Source organism: Vicugna pacos, unplaced genomic scaffold, assembly GCF_048564905.1.
Source record: "Vicugna pacos unplaced genomic scaffold, VicPac4 scaffold_134, whole genome shotgun sequence".
In the NCBI taxonomy this organism is placed as follows: domain Eukaryota; kingdom Metazoa; phylum Chordata; class Mammalia; order Artiodactyla; family Camelidae; genus Vicugna; species Vicugna pacos.
In genome coordinates, this window is record NW_027328814.1 from 1 (window position 1) to 14,715 (window position 14,715).

The window sequence follows — 14,715 nt, forward strand, 5'->3', positions numbered from 1 at the left end:
TTGCTTCCAGGAAGAGTCTCTCTGTCCTTCTTCAGAGTTTAGAGGTGTTCCCATGTCCCTGACCACCAAGATGCCCAGCACAGTCCCTTCAGTGACCTGGAGAGACAAGGAACTTATGTGGCCACAGGTCTCACAGGACACACCTGCTGGGACCCCAGGCTAAAGGGCTGTCCTTCTGCCTTCTCAGGTGTGGCTCCCGTGGTAACTTTTTGCAGGGGGCCCAAACGGGGAGTGTGGCCCAAAGCAGTTCATGGGGCTCTCTGGGCAGGGAAGACTTGGGCCAGGTGGCCTTGCCTGGTTTCCCTGCTGGGCCACTCTGAAAACCCCCGCTCCTCTGGCTGTGGCTGGAGGCCCCTCAAACCTCAGGGCGGGGCTCTTTCTCTCAGCCTCCACTGACTCCAAAGCCACGCTGGTGCTGGCGAGGGGAAAGAGCTTTCTTGCCTTCTTTTGGCCAAGTTGCCACAGGTGGATGCTGCGGGGAGCTGGAGAGAGAGGTAGCACTTGCTCAGATGTGAGTGGTTAAGCAATTTGACACCCTGTCAACTAGCCTTAAACATTGGAATGAGGTCTTTCCCGGTAAAGCTGGAAGTTACTTTCAGTAACTTGTCTAAAGATTTCTTTTTTTTTTCCACTTAAAGACTCATAAAACCTCTCCCAGGTCATTCCTGGTATGGACCATTATCCAGGGATCAATCAGGAAATGCAGGAGGAGAGGGGTGGGGGTGGGGGAGAGGGGAGGTTAGATCAGAGCCCACGGAGAGGAGATGCCCCTCCCAGGAGCCTCACACTGGGCAGTGGCTTCTGGCATCCAGCTCTCCTGTTCTCAGGCCCATTCCATCTGCGGGGTTTTCCAAAAACATAATGGTGGAAGGGCCATGGAGGACACCTAGAACTTCCAGAATAGACAGGGGGAGCAGAGTTACCATGCTGGCCCTGGGTTTGGAGACAGACCTGCAGTGGAGACCACAGGCTTCTGAGAAGCCAGTTTCGAAATAAAGGCAGTATGCACTGGAATACCCGGCTCGAGAGAGTGCTTCATCATAGACATGTAATTTACATAGTTCTCACCACTAAATTCTGTGTTCCCAACACGCTACATGAATGACGGCTTCAACACACATTCATTTCTGAGATGTGAAAAAGTGTAGAGCCGCTCTTTCATCCTGCATAATGGGCATGGCTACACTTAAGAACACTTACCAAGATTTCTCAGCAAGAGCCAATTTCGAAATAAAGGCAGTTTGTGCAGGAAAACCCTGTTGGAGTGAGGGCTTCCCCATACACATGTAAGTTATAGAGTTCCCCTCACCATGAAACGCTGTTCCCAACATGCTACATGCATGAAGGCTTCGACACACATTCAGTTCTAAGCTGTTAGCATGTGGAGAGCCGCTCTTTCATTCAGCACAAAAGGCATGGTTACACCCAGGAAGATTTACCCAGATTTCTCAGCTGCTTCCTTCAGCCAGATTCAAAATAAAGGCAGTTTGTGCTGGGAAAGCCTGTTGGAGCGTGTTCAGAGCTGTTTCGGGCTCTGTCCCAGCTGGAGGGTGCAAAGCCCAACCTCCAGAAAGAGGGACCAGGACCCCACCCGCCAGGTGGTGTTGCCTTTGTAGGGGAACAGTGATCTTTGGGTAAGATATATTGCGGCTCTCTCTAAAAACTGCTTTGACTTAAGTTTGCATCCTAGTCACCAGTTCCAGGACAACAGGAAAGGCATACCCTACATCCCTTTGCACTCAACTCTTCCCAAAAGAGCAAATATTTGTCCATGAAAATACCAGCTGCTCTTCTAAGGCCCACTAAATACCCAGCAGTGTGGGCGGTGCACTCTTGATCAGGGACAGGAGGAGAGGGAACAGCGGTCCTCCTGCAGGCTTGGCCTGGTGTGGCAGCTGCGCTGTGGGTGCGTGGTGGGGAGGGAATGCAGGGAATCCTGTTTGAGGGGCCTCTGTGCACGCCTGCATTATAGTCTGAGGTTTCATACAAAGGCTCCAGGCATCCTAACTGGTTAGATACAGCCCCCACCCTTGGGCTGGAACCACCAGGACATAAGTACCTGTAACAGGGACGGTGCCTGGTGTGGGGAGAGGTCATGGGACACTCCGGGGGCAGGGGCGGTGGTGCTGGGGAAGGCAGGGGATGCAGTGAAGGGTGGAGGGAGCAGGGTCCTTTGCTTGGGGGTGCGAGTTCTTTGGGAGACCACAGGGAATGGCACACATCATCCCCACCCTATACCCCAAATTCCTAGCCCCGCCAACACAGGGGCTGCTCTGCACCCTCTCAACGTGGCTCTCCTGTAAGACCGCACCCAACCAGGCATCTGGCACCCTGCCCTACCTCCCCTCTTGGGACAGATCCCGTCTTCTTGGAAACTGCCTAGCAGCGCGTATTCAAGGCCGGCAGCCGGCCTGGCGGATCTGCACTTCAGGTGCCCTACCTGGCCAGCCGTGCCTGCCTGGGCTCAGTCCTCTATCTTGCCCACAGGTAGCCTGGGTCCACTTCCGGTGCAAGCGGAGGCCGCGGAGCCCAGGCTGAGCCCCGCACACAGACAGGTGAGGGTGCCCCCGCCCCGCTGCCCCGCCGCCGCGCCCACTGTTGGCAGCATTGCCCCAGCCTCCGGCCGGTGCCACCTGCAGCTGAGGACCTCCGCGCAGCCCCGCCCGCCCCGGCCCCGCCCAGCTGCCCCATAAGCCTCCCCCCACCCCCGTCCTGGCCGCGCCCTTGCTCCCATTGGCTCCGAAAGTTCTGCCCTTGCACGTCTAGCCTCGGGAGGACGCAGACGCAAGCGCTAGGGGAGGGCCCCGCGGCGTTGCCATGGATAAAGACGCCGCGCTCCTCGCGGGCTGGCGTGCGCTTCTGGGGCAGGCAGCGGGCTCCGGAAGTGTGCAGCTGCCCGGGGCCATGGCGGTGTTTGCTGCTGGGGATGGCGGCTTGCTTGGCCGGGCCACTAGTTCTGGCCGCGTCAGTCGGCGGCCGACATCCTTTCTGGGGCGGCGTCTCACAGACGGTAAACGTACGGCAGCGCCGTTGGCGGGGCCAGTGGACATGGACCGGGGTGGGATCCGGGTTGGTGTGGCGGCCGGGGAGGGCTGAGGTCATGATGGCAGCCCTTCTTGGTGAAACAATAAAATGAATAGCCATTTTCACAAGACCTCTGAGTAAATCTACTAGGGAACTTCATCCTGGACTGAGGAAGAGGACTGGGGAGGAGGGGGCATTCATGGGCACAGAGAACCATGGGCCACCTGTCCCACGATGGACTTTAGACTCACCCTCACCCTTCAGGAACTACTAAATACACACAGACAGAGTGCTATGGACAAGATTTTTTTTTTTAAACAAATCCCTGAATCCCTAGCAGGTCTTGTTTCTACCCATACACAAATGGCTTATTTGCATAATGTTTCACAAAAGCCTTAAAATATTATCACCCCAACTTGACACATCAAGAAACTGAGGTAGAGAAGTTTATCACATTCTACAAGATTAGAGAGAGGCCACGTCAGACACCGTATTTAAATCCAAGCCCCTGCTCCAGTGCTCACACTAGAAAGTGTGACATACTGCCCCTTTCCTGCCCTCTCCCTGCAATCAATCTCTGAAGAGTCTTTTCTGTGTCACCTGGAATCACAATCACATTCATTTTCCACAAAGAGCTATGTCACTCCTTGGAGGACTTTTCAAAATCTAAAGGGTTGGTTTGAGAGGAGAGATTTGCATTTTCTGTTTCTCAAAGGAAACATGGCTTTAAAAGAAACTGAAAAGTAGTTATCTAGTCTAAGACCTCATTGTGCAGAGAAAAAACCGGAGGCTCAGAAGAGATGAGGAAAGGGCCTTATTAACAAATATTGCCTCAGTGCAGCACCAAGCCAGACCTGGCACTTCTAGGGGAGGATCTGGAAGGCCCAGGAGAATGAGTGTTAGAAAACAGAAAGAGAAGAAGCATACAAGGCCCCGTCTCTTCACCACCATAACATGAATTTCCACCAAATTACCCAGAATGGGTGCAGCCAATATTAAGTTTGTCAAAAGAGGTTATAGAATTCTCAACCATAGTGGAAATTCCAACATTTACTGTGCTTTTTTCCCAGTTCAAGCATCAATTCAGTGGGCACTCTGTACCAGGGACTACACGAGGCCTGGGGTTCTCCCAAATACAGATCTCTATTACCACGTGTGCAAACCACATTAAGGCCACCAGAAGAAAAGCGCCCACAGATAAGATGGAATTACTGAAACTGAAAGCAGCAAAAGAGCATATATTACTAGGAAAAACGGTGCTCCTAGTAATGGACACATGGACATAGAATGCAAACTGTGTTTAGCAGGCAGGAAAGGGGGGATTAACAGATACAAATTAGTAAATATAAAATAAATGACAAGGGCCTGCTATATAACACAGGGAACTATATTCAATTTCTTGTAGTGATTTATACTAAAAACAATCTAAAACATATATATATACATATGCATATGTTTATAACTGAATCTCTGCTGCACACTTGAAAATAACATTGTAAATTGACTACACTTAAATAAAAAATAATTTTAAAAAATAAGTAAAAATAAATGCAACGGCATTAAGAAAAAATAAAAGAACTCTCTAATCCCCTTAACTGTAGGTGGTCGAGAAATCTAGCTGCAAACACCAAGTCCACTGGATCACTCCAGCACTGGCTGTCACTCTTTCTGACCATCAGAGAGTCACTTGCTTCACTGAGGTTACTTTTCTCTTCTGTGAAAGGCTACAGTTGCAACTAACGATGTATAGAATCTCATCATTCACAAGCCCAAAAAGTAGTGAGAACTTCACATGGGCCAGGCTCTGGTCAGATGAAAAGATAGGGTCCCAGATATATTCATGGGTAGAAGAAGTTTATGCCATAAAGTTATAAATTCTTCCTGTTTTGATAGACAGATTCATTTCAATTCTGGTTAGAATTCCTACCAGATTTTTCTTGGAATATAACAAGTTAATTTATGGTCAGGAATAGCCAAGAAATTTCTTTAGAACCACCACTTGGGAGGGGTGGATAGGTCATTCATTTCCACTGCTCTTTCTGAAGTGATGAAAACGTTCTGGAATAATAATGGATGCACCACTGTGAATATGCAAAAAGCTGCTGAATTGTACCATTTAAATGGATGGAATTCATGGTTTGTGAACTATATCACAATAAAACTGTCCTATGAAAATTATTTCTTGACAATTATTTTTCAGTTTATACACTAGTCTGTCCCACAATTTAAGAAAAACAAAAAACCTAAACAAGCCAAACTCTGCCAGGAGCACTTTAGGACTGCAATATCCCTGGGTCTCCAAGGCCTCTGGTGGTGCTGTTCCTGTTAACGCACAATAGCTGGGCTGGGCTAGTTAGGGACTGTAACTATCTTTTGAAAATCGAGGATCACTCCTTTCACCCTGGGAGAGGGAAGGAAGGAGGATGTCACAGCCTCATGCCTTCAGCACATTTTTAACAGAACCAAGCCCTGCTTTCACCACTGCAATCCCTCTCACTATAAAAACACGTGACATCAACAAGCACCGCCATCATAACACCTGAAAGTGTTCAAGGTACTTACCTGAGGCAGAAACATGGAGGGGGGAGACAGAACCTCGCTTAGCAGTGACGCTCCCTTTTCCCGACTCCACCAGGAGAAGCTGGGCGTTAGAGCCGGAGGCTTTCAGCCCAGGTAGCAGCGCCCACGCCACAGAGCTGGTCCTCAGGGAGCGGGAAAGGGAGAGCAGGGCAGCCCCGGGGTCGCGGGGCAGGGAAAGCGGGGAGGGGGACGCGGGCTGCAGCCTCGCTCGGAGGACAGCCCCAGCCACAGTCCCAAGCGCCCGCCCCCGTCCGTGTCCGCAGACCCCGCCCGCCCGGGACACAGCCCGCCCAGGGGCGGGGACGGGCCGCCGGACGAGAAGAGGAAGCCCGGGAGGAGAGGACTAGCGGGAGGGAGAGGGGAAGGGGACGCCAGCCGCGGACTGAGGGGATCCCGGCTGGGTGAGAGATGGCAGGTGCACACCAGGCCCTGGACACTGTGGCCGGGACGCCGGGGCAGGTGGCGCTGGCAGAGGGGTCTGGCCTGAGCAATTCATCTGAACACGGGCTGACTAGCGCCCTTGGGGTCTGTGACAGGCGGACCGCCCTCCCGCAGCCGCCTGACCCCTTTCCCAGGAGCCCCCCACCTTGCACTTCCACAGTCAGAGGCCCCGACCCCAGGCAGGAACCAAAGGCCTACCGGGCGACGTAGTTGAGAAGCCTTTGGGCCCGATCCCCGGCTCGGATATGGAGCTCCCAACCAGCGGACCACTTGGCACTGACTGCGCATGCGCAGGAGGGCCAGCGATCCTCTCTGGGTTCTGTGAGAGAAGGTGGGACAGCGAGGGAGGGAGAAGATGGGAGCGGGTGGAGAGGACGGGAAAATTGGAGGGATACAGATGGACAGGATGAGCAGAGAGAAGGAAGGGATCTGGAGAAGGGAGGGTCTTAGAGGAGTTGGAGAAAAAAAGCTTTACCTCTGGGGCACCCCTAGGCGGCAGACCTGCCTCTGTACCCTTCTGTTACCCTTCAAGCCCCGCAGCTCAATTTTACCACCGTGATCCAACCCTCCGTCCGATGCTTCTGCAGAAACCCTAGGGAGATCACACCCGTTGCCCCCACGCGGAGCTGGGTTTTCTGTTGCTCTGAGAACCAAGCACCCGCAGGTGTTGTCGCTCAGAACTACCTTGGGAAGAGCACATATTCCCCTTTTACACGCTGGGAAACAGGCAGGCAGGATCTCTGCCTTAGCTCCACTGTCCCAGGTGTTGGGCTGGCGGGGAGCGGGATGGTCCAAGATCAGAGCCCCAGACAGAGCAGACTGCCTGAGTGTTGGTGCATAGTCCCCATCCCTCCTGGGTAAACCATACCCCACCCTAGTGGAAACATCAAGGGCTCACAGTAGTTCCCTGGGTGTGGGAGAGCTGTCCTCATGTGAAGGAAAAGTCCAGCTGGGCTAACAAGCTAAGTCACAAATCTAAGTGTGATAAGTGTCAGTTTACTGATCTAAATTATGCTGGGCTATCTCGTAAATCTGAAGTTTAGTGTCAGTTTATTGGCCTAACAACCTAACTCGTAATTCCAAGCTCAACAAGTGTCAGTAATGTGATCTGTTACAAATTGATAAGCTCCAGTGTACTTATTCCTTGCTTTTTGTTCTTTGAGCCTTATTGGCTAATGCCCCCTTACTTGTAACTAAGCCTTTAAAACCTCATGTGCACGTCTTGGAGGTACTCAAAACTTCGGAGCCGAAGCCCCTCTGAGCCCACCGGCATAATAATTCTGAGTACTCCAACACTCCGATTGGTGCTTTTGTCTTGGCTGGCCTGTTTCCATAACACTCAGCTCCAGTGCCCAGCTTTCTAGGTAGATTGGAGTGTTACCAAGTCGAAATTAATTCTCCTCAGTGCAGGACAGGCCAATAAGTTGGGAGACCAGATGTTGGGGCATGGAATAGCAAGTTTCTGTAGACCTAGATGGCAAACTAATGTCCTGGAAAACCATCTCCCCAAGTCACAATTCAGGCTCCTTTCCTATGTGCTTGGTTAGTGCAAACTTCTTAGTGTAGGAATTCCTTCTTGTTAGAATCCTTTCTTCTTGCAGCTATCTGCGTGGGTCAGATCCCTGTAAACCTCCAACAAAAGAAACGTTATTTTCTATTCTGCAATTTGCTATCTTTTAATGAATGAAAAAGTGTTAAATATCCTTAAAGGTCAGAGCCTTCAGAATAGGGTCTCCTGTTTATTTCAGGCTCTAGGCAACATTGTTTTACAAGCAAGATGAAGCCTAGGTGACAGAGCATAGGGTTAAATTCAAAGGAACAAATCTAATATGGAGTCAGATTTGTTCTGTTATATTACCCGGCCAGATGCCACTTGAGGATTTAAACCCCTTTAAGTTAAAAATAACTAAAATTTTAAAGGAATTTACATACATAGGTGGGAATGTGCAAAGCATATCTGGAAAAGCACCCAAAGGATAGTAAACAGAGGCATCTCCAGAGAGGGCTGAAAGAACAGAGGATGAGGGAAAACTTCTTTCACTTGTGTATTTTTGTTCTCTGAGTTTTTTTTAAACCATTTCCTTGTATTTCTTTTTCAGATAAAACAAATGTGTAATGGAGCAAAGGAGTAATTAGCTTAGCAAATACAGCAGCCATGGAATCATTAGTCATCACTTTTGATTTAAGCCAGAAAGCATTTTTTGACTCTCTCCAATGTGCTCTGTCCTGTTTTAAGACTTCCATTAATATTATTATTATTATTATTATTATTATTATTATTATTATTATTATTACTATTACTACAAGTACTACTACTATGACTATTACTATTATTACTATTATTTTATGAAATAATAACACGGTTTACCTCACCCCTGCCCATGGCTGGTGGAAAACCAACTGAGTTTTTCTTGAGTTGTTTTCCAAGGAGTAGAGATGAGTTTATAAACAGAACACATCTTCAGGGCAAAACAGGCAGTGTGCATTACCAGCAGGCCAGACAGCAATGAAGGGTTTTCAATAGAGGCACCCAGAAGCTGAGAGAGAAAGCCTCCAGGACACTACAAAAAGCTGCCCAAACTGCCATCTCCATGGTACTACTGAAATAGGAAAGAACAAATCTGACTCCATATTTGATCTGTTTCTTTGACTTTAACAAAGCCAAGTTAATATGCTCCGGTCTTTTCATGGGTTATGATGTCACAGAGGAAACGGACAGGTCAACAAGGAACCACTCTGCCGTGATCACGGAGCCGGGGAAAGGGATGGGCTGCAAGATGTATGAAGCAGCCACAACTGTGCCCGTGCTTCTAGGCAGGTATCCAAAATCGCCTCGACAAGGTGTCAAACATTTGTGCCCACGTCCTCATCAACAGACATGTATTAAAGACAAATGGAAACATATAAAAGGCCAATACCCTTGCTGGGTACACCGTCCAAAGAACAAAGTCTCAGTTTGACAACTGGCCATCTCGGTTCCATGGGATTCATTCTTGGAGAACCTTAAAAACCACTCTTCTGTCCTCAAGAATTGCTGCATATTTGTCCTATCTTTGGCTCAGGGATGCAGCACGTTCAAGTGAACTTTAATGTCTGCACAGATTTGACTGTCTTTTTCCAGGTTCACTTGTCCATTCAAAAGAGGCCTGAGCTAAGTCCATCCTCCGTAAGATCTATTCCCTCCAGTGACAGCTCATTGAGCCTGCAATTAAAAGCCAAGTGAACAAGACTGTCCTCAGCTAAAAAGTTCACCGATCTTTCACTGTTTTCTTAATCTCCTCTCCTGGCTAATTGCAACAGACTAACACCTCCCTCCACCAAGATACCCAACTATGTCATTTTTCTCCCCAAAGAGAAAATAAGGTCCATAAAATAGGAGACAACTCCATAGTCACCTCTGAATTCTTAGCATATAGTAATGTCAATAAATACAACTCAGATTATTGTTAGTTTCCTTTAAAACCTTTCTGGTTATTTGAATGAGACCTTGGAAGAGAGGTGTTTGCTGTCCAGTATCTTGATCCACAAGACTCTGGAGGCCTTTTTCGGAATAGCTGTTCACTGATTCATTCAAAATACAACTTATCAATCAAGGAGTAGCTGTGCTTTTCTGCCAGGAGTTTGTGGTCACTCTCATGCCAGAACAGCTTTAAACTATATCCTTACTTTGGATTTGTTATTTTTCCCCTCTTCCAACAAAATTGACTTTTCTTACTTTCTTGTTTTGAGGAATTTTTTTTTCCTATTTCACCCTTTAGTAAAGCAAGATTCTCAGGATGGGCTTGGCCCATTATATGATCACCCATCCAACTCCTAGTGTGAGAGGTCTGGGGCTCACATCCCTCCCTCCTGTCAAGGCAACTGAAAATCAGTTCAGGAGCCAACCAGCACACCACGGCTTCTAACGCTCACGTATCTCTCAGAAACCCTGCTTTCTCGTTTGTCTTGGCTTCTGAGAATTTTCCCTCACTTTCTTGACAATGAGTTGTGCAGCTTGAAAGATGAGGAAGGAAGGTTTTATTTCTCAATCAGCATTTTAAGGAACTTGTGTAATGAAGGTTTTCAGGAGTTTCTAGTACCCTCCATTGCCGAGACAGAAAACACACTAGACATTTTCTAAATTTAGTTCTCATGTGCATTTTTTCTGTGCTTTTTTTTTCTTAACTGCTAACAGACATTTTTTAATTAAAAAAAAATAAGGCCCCAAAAAGAATAGAACACTGAAGGGGCAAACAAAATTAAAGGGCAAAGACAGAAAAATGATAACTACTCTACAAAGTTAATGTAATACATACACTATGTATCAGATCAGCAATTCTCAGTAACAGCTAATTGAAACATGACCATGAGGTAAAATTTCTCTCCTGTCAGGACATGGCCAACAGAAAATACAATTAAACCAACAAACTAATTTCCTAAGTCTGGCGAGGTACAGAAGTCTACAAGCTAAATGTGTCTTATTCTAGAAAAGAGGGAGTCTCACCAGCTCTTTTCTGTGGAGCCTGAGCCCACGGGAGGACGGTGAAGTGAGCTCTGTAAGTACCCAATTAGCAAAGTGAGTGATGAATAAATAGACGTGAGCTTTGATGACAGAGATAATACTACTATTCGTTTGTCCTTTAAAGTATGACTTCACGTTCAGTGATCAATACTTCGGCGTCCTTAGGAGTTGAGATTTTAGGAAAATGCACAACCTGGGCCCAGATCTCCTCTTTAAGCTCGCGACACTGCAGTTAGTTGTCTCAAAGGCAGCTCCAACTCCACATGCAAAGAGCTGACTTCACGGTGTTCCTCCCATAGCCGTCCTTACCAGGGCCCCTGGTCGGAGGGTAAGGTCTCCCTGCGTCTCCCAACTCAGGCCCATCACTCACAGATGTGAATGGACCCCTCCTTCAGGGACCAGATATCCTCAGACACCGAGTCCCACTACCCTCAACTGACCTACCAGATACTCACTGGCACTCACTCAGCACTGACCCTCTGCTGGAGACCACGCTGCACACTGCACAGTGTATCTCACTGGATCTCCACAATAGTCCTGGGAATTGGGTACATCACTGCTTCAATTGATTAGATAAATTGTTTCACTTCCTTGCGTGCGTCATTCAAACTGACACGGCTACTAAGCCACAAGCCTGGGCCTGAAAACCACTTGAAAATTGGACACTGCTACACCTCGCAGCCACCCTACTCTGACTCATCACATCATCTCCTGCCAAGCCTTCTAAATGTTTCCAAACATTCTAGAAGACAAATATGAACTATGAGAGCACCCCACTCTCCTACTTAAAATCTGTCAATGATGGTTCACTCCCCTTAGGAGAAAGCCCAACCAGGCCTGAGCACAGCCTAAGGCCCCAGCATCCGCTTTCCCTGCACGGCCGCGCCGCCTCACCCACCACGCAGCTCTACAAGTGCCGTGTCTAGGACAGGGATGCTGACTCCGCACAACCCAGGGCTTGTCTCACTCGAACAATGATCACCTTCTTCAGTGTTCATCTTCTTCATTGCTGACTCTCACAAAAATGTTTTCTCATGATGAATCAATATCTTTTTCCTTACAATTGCCCATCATTAATAATGAGCTCCCCCCAAAGAGAGAAGACCTAATTCTCAGTCTCCTTATCTGTAAAGTGAGAATAACAAGGAAATATGTGAGGTTTCAAGAGAAATAATATTCATGTGAGGCTGAGGGACAATTCCATCATACAGTAAGCATTCAATATGTGCTTACTTAATATTAATAAGAATATATTGCATTCTAGCAACCTTCAATCAATGTTTTATGACTTTGTCCAACAGACTACTGACAAACTGTTGGACGAACCACTTTGAGCAGATCAGCACAAGCATACTGGGAGAGGTAAGTGCTGACTCCAGTTACAGCTGCAGCCACCCAGCACTACGGGGCGGGGGCAGTTTGCTCAAACTCTTACATGTTGCTTGAGCATTTAGTTCTCATTATAGAATAAAGACAGTTGTTCTTTAGTCAAAGCTCCTGAAACATAAATCTTCAAAGATTGATGCAAATTAGGTTTCAAGTACAACACTCTCACTAGAATTTATTTGAAAATTATAGTCTTAGCTACTCCGCACATCAAAAGGGCATAATCTTAATGTATCTGACTAAATACACTGAAAGGGTTGTTTAAAAGTAATTAAGAAGAAGCCATTCAGAATAAGCTCTCAGTATCATCTGCACAAAGACCCACCCAAGGGTCTCATTTCTCACTTCCACATAGGTGTTTTCAAGTAGCTTACCTTGGGTCTTGGTTTCTTATAACACGGGGCGGGGAATAGTTGTGGATAGATTTATGTAGCAAATATATACCAAGGGTATTTGTTGTGAAGGAATTCTACAAATAAGAAGATTGATACATAGTCCCACCCATAAGAAATTCAGCCTTTCCATTTACAACAGCATTAAAAATAAAGTGAGAGATACATTTAACAAAAATTTACAAGATTTGTACATTGAACTTTTTGAAGTATCACCAGAATAAATTTTAAAAGATCTACATATATGGAAGACATCCCATTTTCATGGAATGATTGACAATATTATTAAAAATGTTAAGAATCCTCAAAGTGAACTATATATTCAGTGGAATCCCTATCAAAATTCCAGCTGACTTCTATGCAAAATTGAAAAACTGATCCCAAAATTCACATGGACCTGCAAGGGGCCCAGGACAGCAAAAACAACCTTGAAAAAGAAGAGTAAAGTTGGAGGAATCACTTTAAAGTGTACTAAAATGCTATAGTACTAAGTCAGTATGATACTGGCATAAGTTTGGATAAATAAGTCTAAGAGACACAATAAAAACCCACGGGGAAAAACTTACATTTACAGACACTTTTCCACTAGGGGGCCAAAAACACTCCATTGAAAGAATAGTCTATTCAACTAATGGTTCAGGGACAGCTGGGTATCTGCAGGCAAAAGAATCAATCTGGAATCTGAACACCCATATTTTATATAACAAATAAAATTAATTGAAAATAGATCACAGACAGAAATGTAAAAATTAAACCTATAAACTTTCTAAAAGAAGACACAGTATAAATCTTTGTGGGCCTAGGATAGGCTTTGGTTTCCTAGATACAAAACCAAGAGCACAAGTGATAGAAGGAAAAAGCAGATAAACTGGACTTCATCAAAACTAAAACCTTTTTCTTACAAAGGACATCATCAAGAAAGTGAAATGACAGGGGAAAAGGGTATCTCAAGTCAGAGAGTGCGTGCTTTGCAAAAAAATAAAATAAATCTTTACATCAAACTACCTCCCTTGTAAAGAAATTGTTTTAATGTTTAAAAAAATATAGTTAAAGGACAATGTGCAGAATAGAAGAAAAATTTTGCAAAGCATGTATCTAATAAGAGAGTAGTATCCAGGATATATAACGAATGCTTACAACTGAACAATACAAAAAAATACACCCAATTTTTAAATTTACCACGAATTTAAATAGATATACAAATGGCCAATAATCATATGAAAAGATGCTCAGCATCACTAGGGAAGTCAAAAACAAAATGAGATCTCATTTTACACCCACTAGGATGGTTATAACCAAAACATGGACAATAACAAATGTCGTTCAGGAGGCAGAGAAACCTCATATGCGGCCAGGGGAAAGGAACAATGTTGCAGCTTCTTTGGAGAAGTCTGGTATTTCCTCAAAAGCTTAGAGTTATATGTCTCAGCAATTCCACTCCTACATATAGAGTCATCTCTCAATATCCTTGGGGGGTTGGTTTCAGGAACCCCACACCCTGGATACCATAATCCAAGGATGTTCGAGTCCCTTTACAATCAACCATCTGGATTCATGTAGTGGAAACTACAGATATGGCGGGGCAAATGTACAGCCAACAGAATGAAAACATATTCTCATAAAAAATTTCACATCAATATTCATAGCAGTATCATTCAGAGTAGCCAAAAGTTACTAACAATATCCATCCATCAATGAACGGATAAACACATTTACCAAGAATAGGCCCACAAACTTTTGGTCATTGAAACTTTGACAAAGGAGGTGAGAACATACAATGGAGTAAAGACAGCCTCTTCAGCAAATGGTGTAGGGAAAACTTAACAGCTGCATGTAAATCATTGAAGTTAGACTACTCCCTCACAGAATATACAAAAATGAATACAAAATGTGTTAAAGACTTAAACATGTAGACAAGACACTATAAACCTCTTAGAAGCAACCATAGGCAAAACATGTGACATACATCTCAGCAATGTTTTCCTAGAGCAGTCTACTCAAGCAATAGAAAAACAACCAAAAATATACAAGAGGGATCTAATTAAACTTACAAGCTTTTGCACAGCTATGGAAACAGTAAGCAAAACAAAAAGACAACCAACCTATGGAATGGGAGAAAATATTTACAATAAATGAAACTGCTAGGGGCTTAATTCCCAGAATATGTAAACAGCTTTTACACTTAATAAGAAAGAAAAACAAACAATTCAATTCAAAAATTGGCAGAAGTCCTAAAGAAACATTTCTCCAATGAAGACGTACAAATGGCCAGTAGCCACATAAAAAAATATTCATTATCATTATCAGAGAAATGCAAATCAAAACTGCAATCAAGTATCACCTCTCACCAGTCAGAATAGCCATCATTCAGAAGTTCACTGACAATAAATA